Source organism: Rhinatrema bivittatum, chromosome 3, assembly GCF_901001135.1.
Source record: "Rhinatrema bivittatum chromosome 3, aRhiBiv1.1, whole genome shotgun sequence".
In the NCBI taxonomy this organism is placed as follows: domain Eukaryota; kingdom Metazoa; phylum Chordata; class Amphibia; order Gymnophiona; family Rhinatrematidae; genus Rhinatrema; species Rhinatrema bivittatum.
In genome coordinates, this window is record NC_042617.1 from 488,456,514 (window position 1) to 488,477,135 (window position 20,622).

Sequence of the window (20,622 nt, forward strand, 5' to 3'; positions counted from 1 at the left end):
AGGGATGCCACATGTGTTAACTACTTAGGCTGTGACAATTGGAATGCCCAGTTAACTTGGTAGGTCTGGTTGGAAAGAAATGATTGAAACTATGCCAAAACAGACTTTTACCCATATCTCCAATAAACTTTGTAATAACAGTGTGAGGACTGACCCTAGAGGGGTGTGGGGTCCGGGGCAAATATGGCTAAGCATGGCCTCCCCTCACTGGAGGCTGAATAGCAGAGGCAGGAGGAAGTGGGTCATCCGTTCCATCCATCCCAAGTTGAAGAGTGAGCTTGTTTGTGGCAATGAAGAATAGACCAATGGGAAGCATGGAGAAAGAGAGGCAGCAGCATTGGGTTGACTAGCAAACCCAGAAATAGTGGCGAGACAATTGTGCACAGCTCCTGTCACATCAACCCTGTCCCACTGGATCCCCTGACTTAATGTCAGTACAAGGCCCTCTAAAACGTGGGGCCAGGAGTGGTCTTCCCAGTTTAGCCCCCTTCTCCGCAAGGATGGCCCTGCTGTCTGTGACTAATTATGTCAAAGGCCACACTCATGTCTATAAAAATTACAAGTGCACCGTTTCCACTATCATCTTTTATTCCAATTCATTGGCCACAGTCACTAGGTCTGATTCCATTCTATGGTCACACCTGAATCTTGACTGTTAGAATTGAAGGACATTTGTTTTGTGTACAAAATTATTAAGCTGGTGTGATAGAATATATGGAGGGGGAGAATGACCCCTGGAGTAGGAAGGGCCAGAGTGGTAAAAGACAAGAAGTTCCCAGAACAAAATATAAACAAAAGACTACAAATCCCAAGATGCAAATGGGGGTTGGTGGAATTATGGGGCTCTGGGGGCGGGGTTTCCAAGAGTAGGGCGGGCTGGTGGAAACCTCAGGGGCATCTTGTAGAGGCCAAGAGGGAGAATGATGGGGGTGTCTCTCCTGTCAGTGGACAAGGATTACCCACAAAAGCGTCCTGAAAGCTTGACTGACAGAGTTGAAGGTAACTTGTTATTACAAGAAAGACTGTGCAGTGATACAGAACTGCTACTGCTTTAAACTGGCAGGAACTGTTACAACAGGGGAAGGGAATAAGTAAAAGGGAGGCTGGGCAGTTAGCTAAGTCTGTGTTGGGGAATTACTGAACTGCTACAGCAGGGGAGAAGGGGAGCTACAGGAAAGACTGCACAGTGATACACAGCTGCTTTTAACTTGCTGGAACTGTTACAGTAGGGGAAAGGAATATGCAAAAGGAATGCTGTGGAGCTAATCAGGACTGTGTTGGGAAATTCTGGGAAATGCTATTATAGCAAAGGAGAAGGGAAGCTATGGGAAAGATTGTGCAGAGATACAGAAACTGTGCTTTAAAACTTATTGGAATGGTTACAGCAGAGGAAGGCAATAAGTAAAATGGATGCTGTGCATCTCTCTAAGGCTGTGTCTAGGAGCTGCTAGAACTGCTGCAGCGAGGGAGGACAGAGGCTGCGAGAAAAGCATTTAAACTAAAAGGAAGCAGTCAAACTATTGCAACTCCTGCCGAGGTAACTTGAATCAGGAAGCTAAAGCAGTGGTGAGAGTGTCATTTGGGAACTTTCTCTTCAACAGCTGGTCTACAACAATCTTTTCAATGACCTTGAATAGAAATGGAAGATTTGATACTAGATGATCTTGGAAGATTTGATGGAAGATTTGATACTAGATGATCTTATCCCATGTATCTTTGTTTCATTGTTTGCTATTGTTCTATGTAAGGGCCACGCCCATCAGTTCTTAGTTGTATGTAAACCGATACGATGTGCAAACGGCTATCGGTATAGAAGAAACTCCAAATAAAAAAAAAAAAAAAAGATAATGACCTAGTAAATAAAGTTGGATCAGAGAGTCCTTCTGTAGAATTGGGTGGATCCTAACTTATTGTAACCAAGGGAAAAACACATCCCTTGATCAAATTGGAGGTCACTAAGGAGGAGAAGTCCATAAACGCCTATTAATCAAATTGACTAGGGGAATAGCCACTGCTTATTACTGGCATTAGTAGCATGGGGTTAATTTACTGTTGCCAGGTACTTGTGACCTGGCTTGATGGACCCTCAGTCTGACCCACTATGGCATCTTATTGTGTTTGAGAAACCCAGTTCTGGTTTCTTTATCCATTTAGTGGGCATAGGATGTTTACTTTGGGAGGGGGGGGGGATTATTTTGAAAGGAGGAACTTGCTGTTGTAGGGTTTCCAGGTCTGGAGCGCTAGCTGCTGGAGGGTGGGTGTTCTGGTTAGAGGAAAGCTTCCAGGAAGGGGTCGTGCTGATGGAGAGGGGGGTTTCCAGGAGGTGAGAATTAGCAGCTGAAGGGGGCAGAGTTCCAGCTGAGGGGGATCTTGCTGCCAGAGGAGTTCTGGCTAGGAGAGGCTGCCTAGAACAGGTCTTTCTATTGGGAAGATGGGTTCCAGAAGGGGGGATTTGTTGATTTGGGGGGGGGGGGGGGGTAGGGGAGGTTCAGAGGACTCTTGATTTTTATGTTGGGAGTTTGGGCGGAGGGTGGAGTGAGGTTAGCACAAGGGATTTCTAATGTGGACATGGTAATATTTTTGTTTACTGTGCATGCTAATTGCATGCACATGTTTTGGATTTTTTCAGTGAATACAGGCATACATTTATTGCATTGCCTATTAAGTGAGGTTTTATTATATACATTACATTTTTACCATATGAATGCTAAAAAAAATGTGCGTGGATTTTAGTGCATCTCATACATGGTGCTAGGGACAGTGAACTTTCCTTAAGGACTGCTCTTTTATGCGTTAAATAAATAGAGAGGGGAGGCTGAACGTGTAGCATGTATATGCACTGCAGTATAACTTTTCTGTGACTGTCCCTGACACAGCAAACTGCAAGGACACAGAAAACATTTATTTTGAGTGTTTTTAATCATCAGAGACAAAAATCAAGTGTTGATAAAAAAAAAGAACTTGTCAAATTTAGCTCATTTAAAATGATAGTAGATAATTTTGGTTTTGGGTGCTATTTTAGTCTGTGCCCAACACCTTGTTTCAGTGGAGTGTGTAGCACAGGAGCTAGACTGGAAGGGGTCTAGAAGAATAGACCTCCTACTGGGAGGTGCAGATGGGAAAACAATCAGGACTGCTATTGATCCCTACCGAGAATCTACATGCCAGCAGAATTCATAACCTCAGTAATATACACAGACCCTTATCAAACGCAGAATGTGACCACAAATTAGAAATGTACTGAAAAGAACTGAAATGGAAACCCCAAGAAGTCTGATTTTGTGTGCAGTACAACACTGCAGAAACAGAAAGGCATTTCTTCCTGCACTACACAAAATACAAAAATACAAGAGATGCATTTTTCTAAGAGCTGACAGGGGAAATGCAAGACTTCTCACAGAAGAATGAGAAGGAAAAACCGTACAATCCTTGGAAAAATAACATCTATAGCTGCAAAATATGTCATATCCTGAGACCAGAAGGCTTGGGGGTAGCCTGCATAGAGCAACAATTGCTACTACCCTTTAAAAAAACAAAACTTGCTGGGCAGACTAGATGGACCATTTTGGTCTTTATCTGCCGTCATAGTAAATATGATACTATGTTAGTATGCTTGGTGGGTGCAGTGGTCCATGATGGGAGGACCCTGGGAAACAGAGGAGATGAGGCCGGTCTCGCCGGTCCTATGGTGGGTGACACGAAGGGCACAGAAAGCGCCGCTGGTCCCATGGTGAGTGGTGGTGGTGAAATGGGAAGAAATCCTTGGGAGATTGAGAAGTAATGCACAGCTCAGGTACAGTATCGGCCTTATTGTTATTAATAAAACTGCAGCCTTTGCTTCATTCCATTACCCTGTCTCAAGCAGTTTACTTTGGCAGGTGCTGGATCTGTTTTGTAATGGACGATGTGAATGAGGCAAGGGAAGGGCACTGGGGATGGTCCTGGCTACCTGGGTTGTTTGCAATTCTTTCCTTTTTCTAGTTTATGCGTTGCTTTGGCAAGATGTGTGCACTTGTAATGCCAATAGTTTCTTGAATGTGAATCTGAAGAGGGCATGAAGAAAGGAAGCCAAGTGTGTGTCAGCACGACAGTTATGGAGAAGGTGAATAGAAAGAGAGAAACCGCGTAGTAGCCGGAGTATCTGGAGACATCAAGATGGTTTCTTCAGGGAAAACATGACAAGCGCATGCTTGAAGGCAGAATGAAAGGAGCTAAGGAACAGAGGGCGACTGAAGAAATGGCTGAGAACGGAGATAATGGAGAGAGCACTGAGGGTTTGTGAGGGAATTTGGTCACGTGGGACTTGGTGAAGGGGAAGAGAATAGAACATACGGTAAAGTGCACTCTTTTACCCACGGTTGGACAATACGGGGCTTTGTGCGTCCAAAACGCACATCCAAACCCCCTCAAAACTGATAGCGCTCATCACATGCAAATGCATGCTGATGAGGTTATTAGTTATTCGCCCAGGTTACAGAAAAAAAAAATGTGCGCCCGATTTGCACATTTTATGCTCAGAAATTAGCGCCTGTCAAGCAAAGGCAGGCGCTAATTTCTGAGCAGCCCAAAAAAGTGTACCAAAAAGCTGAAAATACTGCTTTTCTGTACATCCTTCAACTTACTATTGTGGCATTATTAAGTCGGAGGAACCAAAAGGTTAAAACATTTTTTTTTTAAATGTGCCGGGGGATCATGTTAGGAAAACACATGCTCGTAAAATTGAGCATCGTTTTCCAAACCCACTTGGCCAGAAATCCCACCCCAAACTCCTCCCCTTTTCCTAATTTGCATCGCACCATGCGTTATGGTGTTTTCGCATGCGTTAAAGGTGCTTTTCGCATGCAAAAGCGCCATATAGCACTTTGATAAATGACCCCCTTAGTTGGGATCTCTTCCCCTGCCAACAAGAACCCAGGGGGCTTTCAACATAAAGCGAATAAAATGCAGTGCTTGAAAACTCAACTCTGAGCGTCAAACCAGAGAGAGGCCTCATGTGGTAAATGCAGAAAAGGGAACGGAAAGATCAAGACACTTGTAGAGAAAATATTTAAAATAGTGCATCCAAGGGAGAGGATGAAAAAGAAGACAGCGAGGACAGAGAGCGGAAGGAGAAATGATGCCAGGATAATCAAAACAAATTGCTTGACCTTTTCAACAATTTCAGAGGCAAGCCAAACACTATTAGCAAAATATTTTTCTGCCTTATGCATTCCACCATATGCTCATCATAATCTCATCTTTCCATTTTCAGCTCCTTCATTCCTGTTACAAATGTGCTTTTCTATTCCAGTGGTGTTTCTCAAATCCCCTCATCCCCTCTCCCCCTCCCCCCAGCCAGTCAGGTTTTCAGAATATCCTGAATGACTATGCATGAGTTTATTTTATTTATCCCCTTCAATCAAAAGATATCTAGGTGAGAAACAGAAAATACATATTTGCATGCACTGCCTGTTCCAATGTAGGCAATTGTATGTCTCATGCATATTCACTAGGGAAATCCTAAAACTCCAACTGATTTAAGCAATAATCAGGCTGATTCAATAAAGTGTGCGGGAAAACAGGCGCACAGTGTTGAGCGGCTGCTTTCCTAATGCGTGCCCAGCCATCTCTACTGGGCGCGCAATACTGTGTTTAAATGAGGGGTCACGCTACAAAGGAGGCGTTAGGGACAATAGCTCACCTCTAGCATCTCCTCAGCTCACAAAAGCTCACCCCTAGCACCTCCTTAGCGGCGGGCACCCAGCTAAGTTGAGAGAACATTGCACAAATCTCATCTTTGGGTGAGTTTCCTCACTCCGAAGGTCATCAAATCTTCACAAGAGTGCACTGTTCTGTTCATATGTCACACTCTGCATGTTAAAGTGGCCCCTAACCTCTACACTAATACCTAAAGCTCACCTCGAGTAGCTAGGTGGGCCTCACATAGAGGTATAAATACCTACCTAGTATGAGGGCATTATAGCTAATCTCTCTCTCTCTCCCTCCCTCTCTCTCTCCCCCCCAGTGGTTGTAGGTAGGAAATACAACAATTCTGGCACTTATCGCAAAATGCGAAAAAGTTATCGCAGTTTACGCTAATACCTATGCGAAGCACTACAATAGCGCACTTTGCGATAAACAGCCTATTACCATAAAATACACCCCTTTTCCTATCACATGCGATACTTAGTGCATTTTGATAAATCCAGGCCTAAGTTGCTGATCTAGCACATTTTATTACCTGTAGTTAGTTACTGTAGAATAACACAAGTTGCATAACTTGGTCAAAAGCTCATGCCAGTCCATGAAGATAAACCCTTTTAAAACAACCCAACCTCTTAGTAAATTTTATGTAGTTATCTAGGCAATGATCCAAAGAAAATTACATAATAAAACAAAAAGAAACAAACCAAAAACAAAGTGATAATTAGTGAGTTATGCTCATTGGTAAGAAAATGCCTCTCTGACCCCCTAGGAAGGTGATTACAGCTCCAGCTCTGGATCTCTAGGTGTGCAAATTCACCTGTTAGAAGGTGCACCCAGGTAAATGCCCTGCAGGGGCTCAGTGTATGAGTTGCATAGATGTGGCATTCAGGCAATTCTGGAAGAGAAAGAATGCCAGTTTTGTATTGTTCTGTTTCCAAGACAGAAATACTAATAGTACTTAACGAAATATCCTTATACAGATCAAGATGGGACATTTTTCTTTTCATTTTTAAGGTAGTAGAAAAAATCAAGTGCCATCAAATATATATATATATATAATATTTGTAATTGTTCATTTTTACTGCATTATATTATTAGTTTTACTTTTCTAGGAACTCTTCTTGTATACTGGTGAATAGTAAGTCTAATAAATAAAATGAATGAATAAAAATGTCAGTGCTCTCCAAAGTTTTATCTAGTGCGACTCCACTTTTAACATTTACATTTACATAAGCCCAGAGCAGACAGCCATAAGAAAATAGCAGACATCCACTCCCCCTTTCTTCCCTCACCCACACCCTCCTCCCCACTAAATCAAAGCAGGAAAGCAGCAGTGGTGGCAAGAGCAGTAGCAGTCTGTGCAGGGCCTGTGAGTCAGCATGGGTTACCAGGCTCTCTGCATAGGTTTCCAATCCATCACGAAGCATACACGGGAGGAGGGGGGTGAGTCTGTGTGTGTACAGGCTCACAGGCCCCACGCTAATGGCCATTGCTGGTTGCAGGTTGGTGTGGAACTCAATAATGGGAGGAGGAGCAGCCCTGTTTATTGTGATCCCATCCACTGGTTTTGCAACTCAGTTTGGGCTCATGACTCACGCTTTGGATAATGCTGATGCGTATACACACGTGCCAACCCATGAATACTTGTGAAAAGATTCCAGCTCGTGTCACTTTTCCTCTCCTCCCAGTGCTGGAGGAAGGGATTGCTGTACCTTGGACACTTGGTCTTCTCTCTTCTTCTCTCAGGCTGACTAGATTTGTCTGTCCTCTCCTGCTGGGCCTATCACTATGCAGATGTACAAGTCTTCAAAACTGGTGATTTTTCAGCAGGAGCCAGGGTCTGATTTTTTTTTTTAAATTTCAGCATGTGCATGATATTTTGTTGAACAAAACTAAAATTTTGCTGCAAAACTACATGTTCTAAAATTCCAAAAAGCTACTTGCAACAAGAAACTTGCTATTGCTAACATCACATCTTTGCACACGAGTTGACTTCGCTATTAGTATATAGATAATAATTAATTAAAACAATCTGAATGAACCAATGTTTCATTTCCCAAATTGAATCTTTCCCTAAACCTGCGGAAGATTCTTGTCTGGAACCAACATGTTGGTTGTTTAAAATTTGTCAAAGTGCTTGATTTATTTTTCTACTACCTTGCACAAATTTATTATGAGCACCTTGCTTTTGATTTTCTGTGAGGGTATTTTTTTTGTAATTTTGAGTGAACTTTTCTGCCTTGTGATTTAATTCTTAAAGCTCAGAAAGACAGGTACATGATGGAGGGCGTGCTGTCAAAATGAATTACCTGGTGCTGCTTGAGCCTTTCAGTATAAATTCCAGATTTGTTTGAAGGTTCTATTGTAATAAATGGAGCTCAGAACGTGTTTTGAAATTGTCATTTAAAAGAGGTGTACCTTGAACTCCTCACCTCTCTGCAAATGCAGCAGGAGTATTTTTTAGGGATGTGAATCGTTTTTTGACGATTTAAAATATCGTCCGATATATTTTAAATCGTCAAAAATCGTTAGAGCCGCGATACAATAACAATTCCCCCGATTTATCGTCAAAAAAATCGTAAATCGGGGGAAGGGGGAGGGGAAGGGGGAGGGCGGGAAAACCGGCACACTAAAACAACCCTAAAACCCACCCCGACCCTTTAAAATAAATCCCCCACCCTCCCGAACCCCCCCAAAATGCCTTAAATTACCTGGGGTCCAGAGGAAGGGTCCCGGTGTGATCTTTTACTCTCGGACCTCCGTGCGTTGTAGAAATGGCGCCGGCGCTACCTTTGACCTGTCGTATGACAGGTCAAAGGTAGCGCCGGCGGCGTAGGAGATCGCTCCCGGACCCCCGCTGGACCCCCAGGGACTTTTGGCCAGCTTGGGGGGGCCTCCTGACCCCCACAAGACTTGCCAAAAGTCCAGCGGGGGTCCGGAGCGACCTCCTGCAGTCGAATCGTGTTGCCGTACGGCTGGCGCCATTTTGCGCAAAATGGCGCCGGCCGTACGGCAACACGATTCGACTGCAGGAGGTCATTCTGGACCCCCGCTGGACTTTTGGCAAGTCTTGTGGGGGTCAGGAGGCCCCCCGAAGCTGGCCAAAAGTCCCTGGGGGTCCAGCGGGGGTCCGGAACGACCTCCTGCAGTCAAATCGTTTTTCCGTACGGAAAAACGATTCGCGGTAGGAGATCGCTCCGGACCCCCGCTGGACTTTTGGCAAGTCTTGTGGGGGTCAGGAGGCCCCCCCAAGCTGGCCAAAAGTCCCTGGGGGTCCAGCGGGGGTCCGGGAGCGATCTCCTACGCTCCTGACGTCTGGGGACAAAAAAACAAAATGGCGCCGGCGCTACCTTTGACCTGTCAATATGACAAGTCAAAGGTAGCGCCGGCACCATTTCTACAACGCACGGAGGTCCGAGAGTAAAAGATCACACCGGGACCCTTCCTCTGGACCCCAGGTAATTTAAGTCATTTTGGGGGGGTTCGGGAGGGTGGGGGATTTATTTTAAAGGGTCGGGGTGGGTTTTAGGGTTGTTTTAGTGTGCCGGTTTTCCCGCCCTCCCCCTTCCCCTCCCCCTTCCCCCGATTTACGATTTTTTAATTCCAACAGCCAGATGACGATGATAACCCTTTATGCTTCTATAAAACAGTAAATATCTTGCTTACTTTTGTATTTCTTTTGTTAGTCTCCGTAAAATAATATGCCAGGTAAACTTGTAAACTGAGTTTAAAATGATTAAGAAGAAAAAAAAACTTACCTGTACGTTTTTTACTCCCAGCATATGTATTGTGTTTGTTGAGGTTTCTTTGGATTTAGTGATCTTAACATTTCCCAGTCTCCCCAGTTGTCCCTCCTTACTGTGTCATTGCATGCTGCTCTTGATCTCCAGTTTTCTCCATTTCCTTGCCCTTACTTTACGTACCTGTTGATTTGGCTCTTGAGAATCATTCAGTTTCATTGGCAGATTATTATATTGAGGATGGGAGAGAATTACTGTTTCTTGTAAATTACACCAAAAGCAATTGTACCCATCACAGCTTTCTTATCTTTTTGATTCTTCCTGTGGGACTCAGAGATGTGAATTTATACACTAGTTTGAACAAAAGACTGCCACAGAAATGGTCAAAAGAATTGATTTGTCCATAATTTATAAAACTCAGATCTTTCCCTGTTAATTGTACCTTCAAGCCATTTTTGTATCCATACTGTATGCTATTAAGTTTGATCCTTGAGGCCCAGATTGAATATCCTCTCCTCTTACACAATTCTTCAAGACCTACCAGAGACACATATAAAGGATCACTCCATGTTCCTCCAACCAAAGCCACTAGACACATTAGCTTGAGGGATCGGGCCCTCTCTACAGCCGGTCCCCCATTATGGAATTCCATCCCCCCCGACCTAAGACAGGAACCCTGCCTCCCAACCTTCAGGAAGAGACTTAAGATTTGGCTCTTTAAACAAGCGTTCCCGGACTCCAGCTAATGTCCCTCAATTTCAAGTTCTATAACACAACCAGCTCAATTAACTGTTCGTTGTAAATATTTCAAATATTTTTAACCTTTTCTTTTTTCCTTTCTCTCCCAGTTTAAGCATCCCTGTTTTATGTAACTGCTTTCTTCCGCACTACAGTTCCTGTTTGTTTTTTTCTTTTTATGCACCACTGTTTTATTGTAAACCAGCATGATGTGATTTTTCATGAATGCCGGTATATAAAATCCTTAAATAAATAAAATATTGGTTATAGTGCAAACAGGGCTTGTAAGAGCAATCTGGCACATTGGACAAGCCTGGACTTGTTTTAATTGTCTTGTATTCATTTTTTAAAACATGCTGTTCCATTTCAGATAAACACTCTTGAAAATTAAATGCTGCAATTGAGAATGAGCCAAGTATCGAAGGTGTTGTGGCATTTGCCCACTGCTTGTTCTCTTGCAATTTTATATTTTGCAGAGCATGGAAAATAAAGTTAGTAATTGCCATGGATTACAGAGTACTTAGGCTCAGATACAACTTTCTGGACCATCCAAAAAGTCATATAGGCTCATTTCTGGGAAGAAAATAAATGAACATATCGTCTCCATGTTGAGTCATCTTCATTGGTTACCAATGAAATGGAAACTCCAATTCAAAATGTAAGTGCTATTGCATAAGTATCTATGTTCACAGGTTTTTTGCTCTTTAGCAGATAAGTTGATGTCTTATGTGTGTAAGGAGCAGTGTAAGTGTGAGCTCTTGGTGCTGTGGCATAGTTGACACTGCCTCGTGGACGACTCCCATGAAGCCTATACCAGCAGCTGGAGAACACGCCTTGAAGTGGGCCAGGCTAGAGCTTCACCTGAACCAGCTGCCTCTCCCGCGGTTTGAGCCCTTGGGTTCCGGTGGCCGGCAAGACTTAAGTTGTTCAAGAGATCTAAGACAAAGTTCAGAAACAGGCCAAGAATCAGGGCTGGCAGCAGGCATGAAGTAGTCAATGTTCAAGGCTAGGATCAGCTCCAGGCAGCAAGTAAGGGTATAGTTGAGATCCGAAGCTGAGGCCAGAACCAGAGAATCAGGCCAAGACAAAATGGCAAGGCAGGTCAAGACAAGACTCTGAGGACAAGGCAACAGAGGCTGAATAGGAGCAGGAACAAGACAAGGTAGGGTGGGATGAGGCAAGGCTAGAAGGCTGGACGAGGAAAGGCTGCAAGGATGGCAAGGGACCTGATGCAAAAGAGTCTGGGAGAGCATGGTGGAGGTTTAGATATCCCTACCATGTGATATCATTAGAGGATGCCGAACAAGTCTTCCCACCGCGGGACCAATTTGAATTTACTATGGAGTCAGGCATGCACGAGTGCCCTAGGAGGAGGCATGGCATGACCATTCAACGGCGTCAGCATCTGAAGCTGCCAGGGATGAGTGAAGCTACTCATGGCAGTCTGCCGTGACTGGCAAACATAACAAAGTGCCTACATGGACTTTAGCTCCACTGCTACAAAGTGATTGACTATTCCAGTTCTTAAGGATTATAAATTACAACAAACGCAGATGAGAGCCACTTCATATGCGGGTCCCCAACTGTGGAATGTGTTACCAGCCAGTCTGAGGGATGAAAGGGATTTAACGATTTTTAGAAACAATTGAAGATTCTGTTTTTTAATCAAGCTTATTAATAACAATTTGTTTTATCTTGTTTTATATTTCTGGTACTGTTTGATCTTTAAGGTGTGTATGTTGTTGTTTGTTGATTATCTTATTGTGAATATTTGAGATGTAATCCACTTGGAACCAAATTGTGAGTAAAGGCAGAATAGAAGTGATTTCAAATAAATAAATAAAATAAATATATGAACAAATATTGGAAATGTATGTAATGCTTCCATGCAGAAGACCCCCTTGGGCAGGCACTATCTGTATTTGTGTGATAGTGCCTGGTGCTTCCACAAAATGCGGCAACAAGGGTGTTATCTGGGGTAAAGAAATGTGATCACATCACTCCCATCTTAATCTCGTTACACTGGCTGCCTATTATTTTTTGAGTACAATATAAAGTAGCTTGCATTCTTCATAACGTACTATATGGAAACAAAACAGAATGGTTAAATTCTGCCATCCGACTACACGTACCACAAAGGAACCTTAGATCCAGTAATAAAGGTCTCCTATCCATCCCCATAATTAAATCAGCAAGACTTAGCGAAGTCCGAGAGAGAGCAATTTCTATCGCAGGCCCCAAGCTTTGGAATACTCTGCCATCCCATCTATGGCTGCAAACAGACATCAAAAAATGTAAAGCCGATCTAAAGACATGGCTCTTTACATGTGCCTATGTCGAGTCAGGTTAACCCACCAGCAAGTCGTGAACTTTGTGCACTTCAGTTTTGCTTTTAGTATATTGTGTCACTTTTATTTTGATGTTTTGCATTTTATCTTATTTATTGAGTTATTAATGGTACTTTTAGAAATGTTTTACAATAGGTTTTTTAAACTATAAGTACATAGTTGATATTAACCGTTTTATTATTTTATATTTTACTATTTTATTGTAATTTCTGCTCTTATTGATTGTACACCGTTGTGATGGTTTTATTACTGATGTGACGGTTTAAAAAACCAAATAAACCATAACCATAAACATGGGGAAGAAGGTGTTAGTGAGTGGGATTTCCCTCCTTTCATTCTAGGAAATACAAAAAACAGATGGGACTGTAAACAGGGCTGATAGTATTTATAAATATGTGCAAGCTTTATTAGACTATATGACTATATATATTTCTACAAGTTACCAAAGAGCACATTTATCAACTGGGGGAGTATTAGTCCCACAAAGAGCCTCTTGTATTCCTTTTGATCTAATACAGGTACCATCTCCCTTTTTCCCTCCCCACGGTACCCCAAGTCTCACCCGTATGAAGAAATGCAGCTGGGCTGGTGGGTACTGCCAGTCATAAGGGGGAGGGATATGTTGCATCCATAGTGCTGTTGCTGGTTCCTCTACTCCACTTCTGCTCTACTGCTGGGTACATGCCCTCCTGGGGGACCCAACTCCATCTCTCAGTCTGCCATTGGGGTCCACACCCTCCTGGGGGAATCTGACTCTGCCCCTCAATCTGCTGCTGGGGTCATTACCCTTCTGGGGGATCTACTCCATCTCCCGATCAGGTGCTGAGAGCCACCTCCTCTTAGGGAACCCCCTTAAAGCCTTATTAAATGTTAACCATTTTCTTAATAAAAGAAATTCCCAAAGTCTCTTTTGCCCTGTACATTTGTCTTGACTAGACTGTAAGGGACTGTATCTTATATCTTACTAGCCGTTAAGCCCGTAACAACGGGCTACATTTAAAAAACATTTTCGGTCCATTTCCTTCCCACTTCCTCCTCCCTCCCTCTTCTATTCTCCCTCTCCTCCCTCCTCTATTCTCCCTCTCCTCCCTCCCACCTCCCCTCCCCTCACTCTCTCCTCCCTCACCCCTCACCCCTCCTCTCACTCTCTCCTCCCTCCTCCCTCTCTCCTCCCTCACCCCTCCTCTCCCTCCCCCTCCCTCCCTTCTCCTCCCTCTCTCCTCCCTCCCCTCACTCACTCCCCTCCCCTTTCAGCTCATCCACAACCGGCAGACAGGGGGTGTCCCTCCCTCCCGCGCGTGTGTCGCCGCCGCTACTGCTCCTCCCTCCCTCGCGCGCGCCGCCGCTACTACTCCTGCTGCTCCTGCTTGTCGCCGCCGCTCCTGCTTGTCGCCACCGCTCCTGCTGCTCCTGCTTGTCGCCGCCGCTCCTGCTTGTCGCCGCCGCTCCTGATGGTTGCTGCTGCTGCCACCGCCGCCGCTTCTGCTCCTAAGGAGCAGGCGCCATTTTTTTTTTCCGGGCACGCTCTGCTCTGGCCAACGTGCTTGCATGCGCGGTAGAGCTGCTCTCTACTGCGCATTTGCGGCACGTCAGTCAGGGTTCCTTTATCTAGTAGATTATGCAGCATCACCTGTGACAGGTAGTGTTATAAAAGTGATAAGTAAGAACATAAGAACATGCCATACTGGGTCAGACCAAGGGTCCATCAAGCCCAGCATCCTGTTTCCAGCAGTGGCCAATCCAGGCCATAAGAACCTGGCAAGTACCCAAAAACTAAGTCTATTCCATGTTACTGTTGCTAGTAATAGCAGTGGCTATTTTCTAAGTCAACTTAATTAATAGCAGGTAATGGACTTCTCCTCCAAGAAGCTTGTGACCTAGAGGCATAACCATTGTAGTGGCCAGCCATGACACTGGTTATATGCATTCGATTTTAAGCCCAGAGGTATAATATTTTATTTCAGAGTGTGTCATTATATTCGAAATATGCAGGAACATGAACCCTGGCCTAAGAATGAAATTCAACACAGTACAGATTCAAGGGGTGCCTACCCGTTAGAGGTGTAGTAATAGTGCTGTGATAAGACTGTCTTTCAATATATTTCCTATGCAAATCTCTCTTTTAGTCAAAGTTCTACAATTTAGGTCTTTCCATTATTTGTTTGTGACTTGATATTTCTCTGTAATTCAGCAGTAATAATCAAATGTAATTCCCCTAATTTGAAACTCTGACATCTCTACAATAGAGGTTTAATCACCTTCACAGTAGGGTCTGATAACCTTTTCAGTCTTGCTCTGACTTTCCCAGGCTGGAAGCTCATATTACATTGCCTCTTCTGCTGCAGTTCATTTCAGTGGCAGCATGCTTGTTAACCCCCTTCTGGGGAGGGGGAGCATTCATTTACAATTGGATAAACAATTTCAACGTCTGAAAGAGCAAATGCATGCTGACATGAATATCGTGCTTTGAGTTATATACACTTGAAGGTTTTGGTATTATTAGTGTTGAAATAAAAAAAATTGTATAACTTGTTTGTAAGAGTGATTTGGGAGGGCTGTTCTAACTTCGTCATGCAAAAGGACTTTTATATATTTAAATTGCAATTGTTATAGTGACTAAATTAAGAGTTTACATTTGCTACTTGATTCTGCTAAATTTCACAAAACCTGAAGGGGGAGGATATCTCAAGATATTTGAATTTTTCTGAATATCTTGTCAATAGCAGCAAAAGATATTCACTGGAAATGTCCAAATATTTGTTCTGTTTCTTTTGCAAGATGTTGAGGGCACATAAGTGGCATGATCTTTCTACTCCCACAGCCCCGCCTCCTGGCCTTTCATTTTCTCTCACTGTTTCAGGTGGATGGCTCCCGGCAGTCACTCAAATAACTACAGACTTTCTCTTTCTTTGGGGCACAACTAGCTTTGATCCCCCTTCCCCAAAATGAAATCCTTTTTACTACCATGTCTCCTCCTATCCTCCCTCCTCTACTATTGTGGGCCACTCAAATTAAACAAAACTGCTTGTTTTGTATCTTCTGTATGTAACCCCTGGGCTCTTTGGTACAATCACAGCAGTTCACAAAAGTTAAACATTCATAATGTAAAAGACAATACAAATACATGTACATAAAATCAAAGAATATAAAAATTAAAACTACTAATTAGTGATAAATTCTTCCTGTCGCATTGTTAACTCCCCATTCTCTTCCTTTTTCTCATATTTTTAACAATCAATTTGATCTATTTCAAATGCTATTTTAAACAGCCACGATTTTAGTCCCTTCTTGAAGACCTTGAGGTCCTTCTGTAGTCTCATGCTTTCCAATAAAGTATTCCACAGTTTCAGAGCTCTTTCTCTTACTTCTGATAAGTGTGGTACAGTTAACAATCCTTAGTAGCAGATCTTAAGTTTCTTTGAGTATGAAGTTGTAGTGCTGCTCCTAGCCAGTTTGAGTTTTCATTATTTACTATTTTGTGAATAGCACTTAATACTTTATACTGTATTTGGTGTTCAACTGGGAGCCAGTGTAATGATGCCAAAACAGGGGGGTGATATGATCGTATCTTTTCATCTGGAAATAACTTTTGCGACAACATTTTGTAATAGTTGCACAGGTCTTAAGGTTGTGGCTGGTAAGTCCAATAATAGGGCGTTACAGTAATCAAAAATAGATTTGACATTATTTGGAGTGAGGAAAGTCTCAAAAAGATGAAATGTTGTACCATGTTCTCTCACTCAAGCTTGGTGGTACCCTGTTATAGAGTCCATCAAGCTAGGGTGAGAGAACATATTAGAAACATCATCTTTTTGAGACTTTCCTCACACCAAATAATGTCAAATCTTCATCAAGGTGTAGTGTGCTGTTCGTACGATTCACTCTACATGCGAAAATGGCCCCTAAACTGTAAACCACCACTAACACCTCACCTCGACCTATCAGGAGGCCCTCCTATACAGTTATAAATACTTAACTACTATGAAGGCCTTGTAGATAGGTTCATTCTCTCTCTCTCACACTCATATAACAGTGATTTTTTTCATGGGTAGTTCTGGATAAGGGCTCAAGACACACATCTCATTTCTCAACAGGGTGTTCAAATTACTCTTGGGGATAGGGGAAGGGAAGATTAACATCTAGGCCCTATGTGTTGCTTAATTCTTAAATTGCCCTTATAAACAGCACTGATGATCAGGCAAAAATGGATAGCAAGTTATTTACACTTTCGAATAATAGGACTAGGGGGCATTCCATGAAGTTAGCAAGTAGCACATTTAAGACAAATCGGAGAAAATTCTTTTTCACTCAACGCACAATAAAGCTCTGGAATTTGTTGCCAGAGGATGTGGTTAGTGCAGTTAGTGTAGCTGGGTTCAAAAAAGGTTTGGATAAGTTCTTGGAGGAGAAGTCCATTAACTGCTATTAATCAAGTTGACTTAGGGAATAGCCACTGCTATTAATTGCATCAGTAGCATGGGATCTTCTTAGTGTTTGGGTAATTGCCAGGTTCTTGTAGCCTGGTTTGGCCTCTGTTGGAAACAGGATGCTGGGCTTGATGGACGCTTGGTCTGACCCAGCATGGCAATTTCTTATGTTGTTAATAATAATCATGCTGCAAGCAGGTCTGGTTTCCAACTCAGTTGTAATAATTGGTAGAATTCAATGAAATGATCTTTACAGCTTTTCATGTTTACAGTCCAATTGATCTACATATTATTCTTCAATAAATTTGTGAGGTCAAACTTCCAGAAACTGTCTTTAGATGGTAAAGCCAATGTCTTTACTAATTTAGCTCCTTCTTCTTCCTAATCAATAAAGTTACTTGTGGCTTATTCCCATTGTGAAATGGTTAGAAATTTGGTCTCAGTTACTTAAATGCATCTCAAGCCCAGGTCTCATATCACCTCAGCAATTTTCTCTATTCTTTGGTTTTCCTCCTGGTAGTACTGGGTTCATATGGTTTTATTCCTCTCCTCCCAAATGTTTCTCACCTGGGTCAGTAGTGATTTGCCCTTGCATGATACTCCCACTACTCTTCTCTGGTAATGGAGGTGCATCTATTCCATCTTCATGATGTAAGTACTCTTCAGGTTCTTTCTAGGTGAAAGCCCCCATCCTCCAGGTAATAACGAATCTGAGTCACTGGGCCCTAGGGTACTCAGTAAAACATAAATGGGAAAATATTACTCAAAAGGAAACCAAACAAGAGGCAGGAAGGGTGGAAAAAACCTCCTCCTCAAATAACAAAAAGATTTCCAAAATCATGGACAAAGAAAATATGGGGTAAGGCAGTCTGCCTTCATTCTTTTACCCAGGCCTTAATCTAGAATACCTCAGAAAATAATCACAACTGGGAAGAGCAGAAGGATCAACCAAGAAAAATCAAACTAAGAATCCACACCCGAAGGTGGTGGCAGGGATTTATAAACTGCTAGAGCACATCATCTGAATCTCCCACATAGGAGAGCCAAACCCCACAACTATTGCTGACTACATCGCTCCTCTTCCCTCCCACGTAACTGAATTAGACTTTCTAGTAGTAGAGAATCCTTTAGGTTCTCAGCATGTGTCATATCGGACACCTTCTTTTTTCTTGCTTAATCTGCTACTGAAGCAAAGCTGTGAACTCAAATTAGGACCTGTTTGTAAATATGGGCTCCAATAGGAGGTGGTGTTAAGTGTCTGGCGAGGGGGACGAAAGTGATGGAGAGAGGACAGTAAATGCTGGAAAAGGCTCCTTCTATGGCACTCTCTTCTCTTCCCTACCCAGGACACCAAAATTGGTATTTGTACAGAGGCTTTTGCTACACCAGCTCTTCTCTTTCCCCCATCTTTCTGCTGACAATAAAAAAAACAGTAATGAACGAGAAAGGGAGGATCCCTGGAGGAGGGAGAGGGGAAGAGGTGTTAGAAAGAAAGACAGCAGAATAGGGTAGAGAGATAGCAAGCAAGCAAATAGAGAGAGGATCACACCCACCCAACTCCTCTGCTCTTGGGACTATGTTTTCTGTTCTAAAACTGTAATATCTAAAGCCCTTGCTAGAGTAACCAGTTTCTATATTTGGAGGGAAAGTCCCATATTTTGGTTAAAAAAAATTGCTTTTTTTTCCAATTTATTCTGCAAAAAATTAAACCAGATGTGAAGTTTTAATTGATGAAGTAACTCAGTAAAGTTTGGTTACTGGGACACCATACCCATGTGAGGAGTATTTAGAAACATAAAAAGACCACAGTCTGCCCAGCCGTCCGATTTATATAGCCTTACATTTGCCATCACTCCCTCCAAGAGCCCTTGTATTTATCCCAAGCTTTCTTGAATTCAGATACTGTTTTTATCTCCACTACCTTCACTGGGAGGCCATTCCATGCATCCACTATTCTCTCTGTAAAGAAATATTTCCTAAGATTACTCCTGAGTCTACCCCCTATCTCCTCATCCCATGACCCCTCATTCTAGAGCAGGGGTGGGCAATTCCAGTCCTCGAGGGCCACAAACCTGTCGAGGTTTTAGGATATCCCAATGAATATGCATGACATAGAGTTGCATACAACTGAGGCAAAGTGCATGCAAATCTCTCTCATGCATATTCATTAGGGATATCCTGAAAACGAGACTGGTTTGTGGCCCTCGAGGACCGGAACTGCCCACCCCTGTTCTAGAGCCTCCTTTCCATTGTAAGAGGATAGACTCCTGTGCATGGAAACCTTTGAGATATTTAAATGTCTCTATCATATCTCCCCTATCTCGCCTTTCCTCTAGGGAATACATGCATATATTTATTGAGAAGACTCAAATAGTCTGTGTACGCTTAAGGCCCTGAAGATAAACCCTTCCCCCATCAGAGAACCCAGCTGGATTGAAAAGCCTTGTTATTGAGTCTGAGCCCCCTTGCCATAGGAGAGGCCCGGGAGGAATTACAATGGTTTGCAGACCATTCAACTACAGTACACTCTCTTCAGGGTTTGCCCATCACACTTGAATATCATGCCTCGCCATCTGGATGGAAATTTGAAAATTTAAGGGAGCATAAAATCCTGGACTTACTTCAGCTGGAAACCTAATGAGAAGTGACTTTCTAAAGGACAAAACCCTGAATGCTCAATACAAGAAAATTACCTGGAGGTACATTAAGAATAGAGTCTGTAGACAAATAAAATATGTATTTTATTTCATTGAGGCGTTATATAATATGTATTATTTATATATGCAGCTGAAAGACTCACGATGGAATTCAGTGCACTCACCTGTTGTTCCCTTTGTAAGGCTTATGCGTTATTTTATTATTTTAAAAGCCATGCTCTCTTTGTAATTGTTACAGCAAACAGAAAACCCCACGCTGGCTATTAAAGATCTCCATTGTGCCTTTGGCAAGCTCACAAATTCAAGGTACATGGAATGCCTGCTGTGCATCTACTGACACTGAAGTCCTGCTTCAGTTTTGTGTTTTATTTATTTAGCTATTTTATGTTTAAATTAAGATTTAACACCTTGCAGCAGAATAAGCAAAGGTGTGTGCCATAAGTGGTTCCTGTGGCAAGAAGGTAACAATCAGGGGTTAAAAAGGGACTTCATTTACACCGCATCAAAGCAGGTGGAATCTGTAGTGCATGTTTTAGAACTGCCTAGAAAAAAACAGTCCCAGGGCAGTCACTTTTAGTGCCCTCCCCTCTCCCCAATCTTTTCTGTCTTTTCTTTATCTATACTGGGATGCCATTGCTTACCCCTTCTTTTCTTATGCTTGGTTAACTATTCTAAACACACCTTTCCCTTTCTCTCTCTGCCCACTTTTTAAATGGTATTTCAAATATCTTCTATTATCTTTTTGCAATTGATTTGCAAACACAGAGGGGTAGATTTTTTTAAAAAGCGCGATCGCGTACTTTTGTTCGCGCAGCAGGCGCAAACAAAAGTACGCTGGATTTTATAAGATACGTGCATAGCCGCGCGTATCTTATAAAATCCTGGATCAGCGCGCGCAAGGCTGCTGATTTTGGGCAGCCTGCGTGCGCCGAGCCGCGCAGCCTGCCTCCGTTCCCTCTGAGGCCGCTCCGAAATCGGAGCGGCCTCGGAGGGAACTTTCTTTCGCCCTCCCCTCACCTTCCCCTCC

General features: G+C 42.9%; 1 protein-coding gene across 2 annotated transcripts in view; it reads left to right on the top strand.

Moving 5' to 3' along the window:
• The window catches only part of CLIC5 (chloride intracellular channel 5), a 277,757-nt gene that overhangs the window by 44,334 nt on the left and 212,801 nt on the right, over positions 1-20,622 (top strand). Inside the window, exon 1 of one of the 2 annotated variants that reach the window (XM_029596076.1) lies at positions 978-999. The exons of the other annotated variant lie outside the window; for it this stretch is intronic. The gene's annotated coding sequence lies outside the window, so the exon portion shown is untranslated. Of the gene's footprint in view, positions 1-977; positions 1,000-20,622 lie in introns of those variants that run through there. 2 annotated transcript variants of the gene reach the window in all.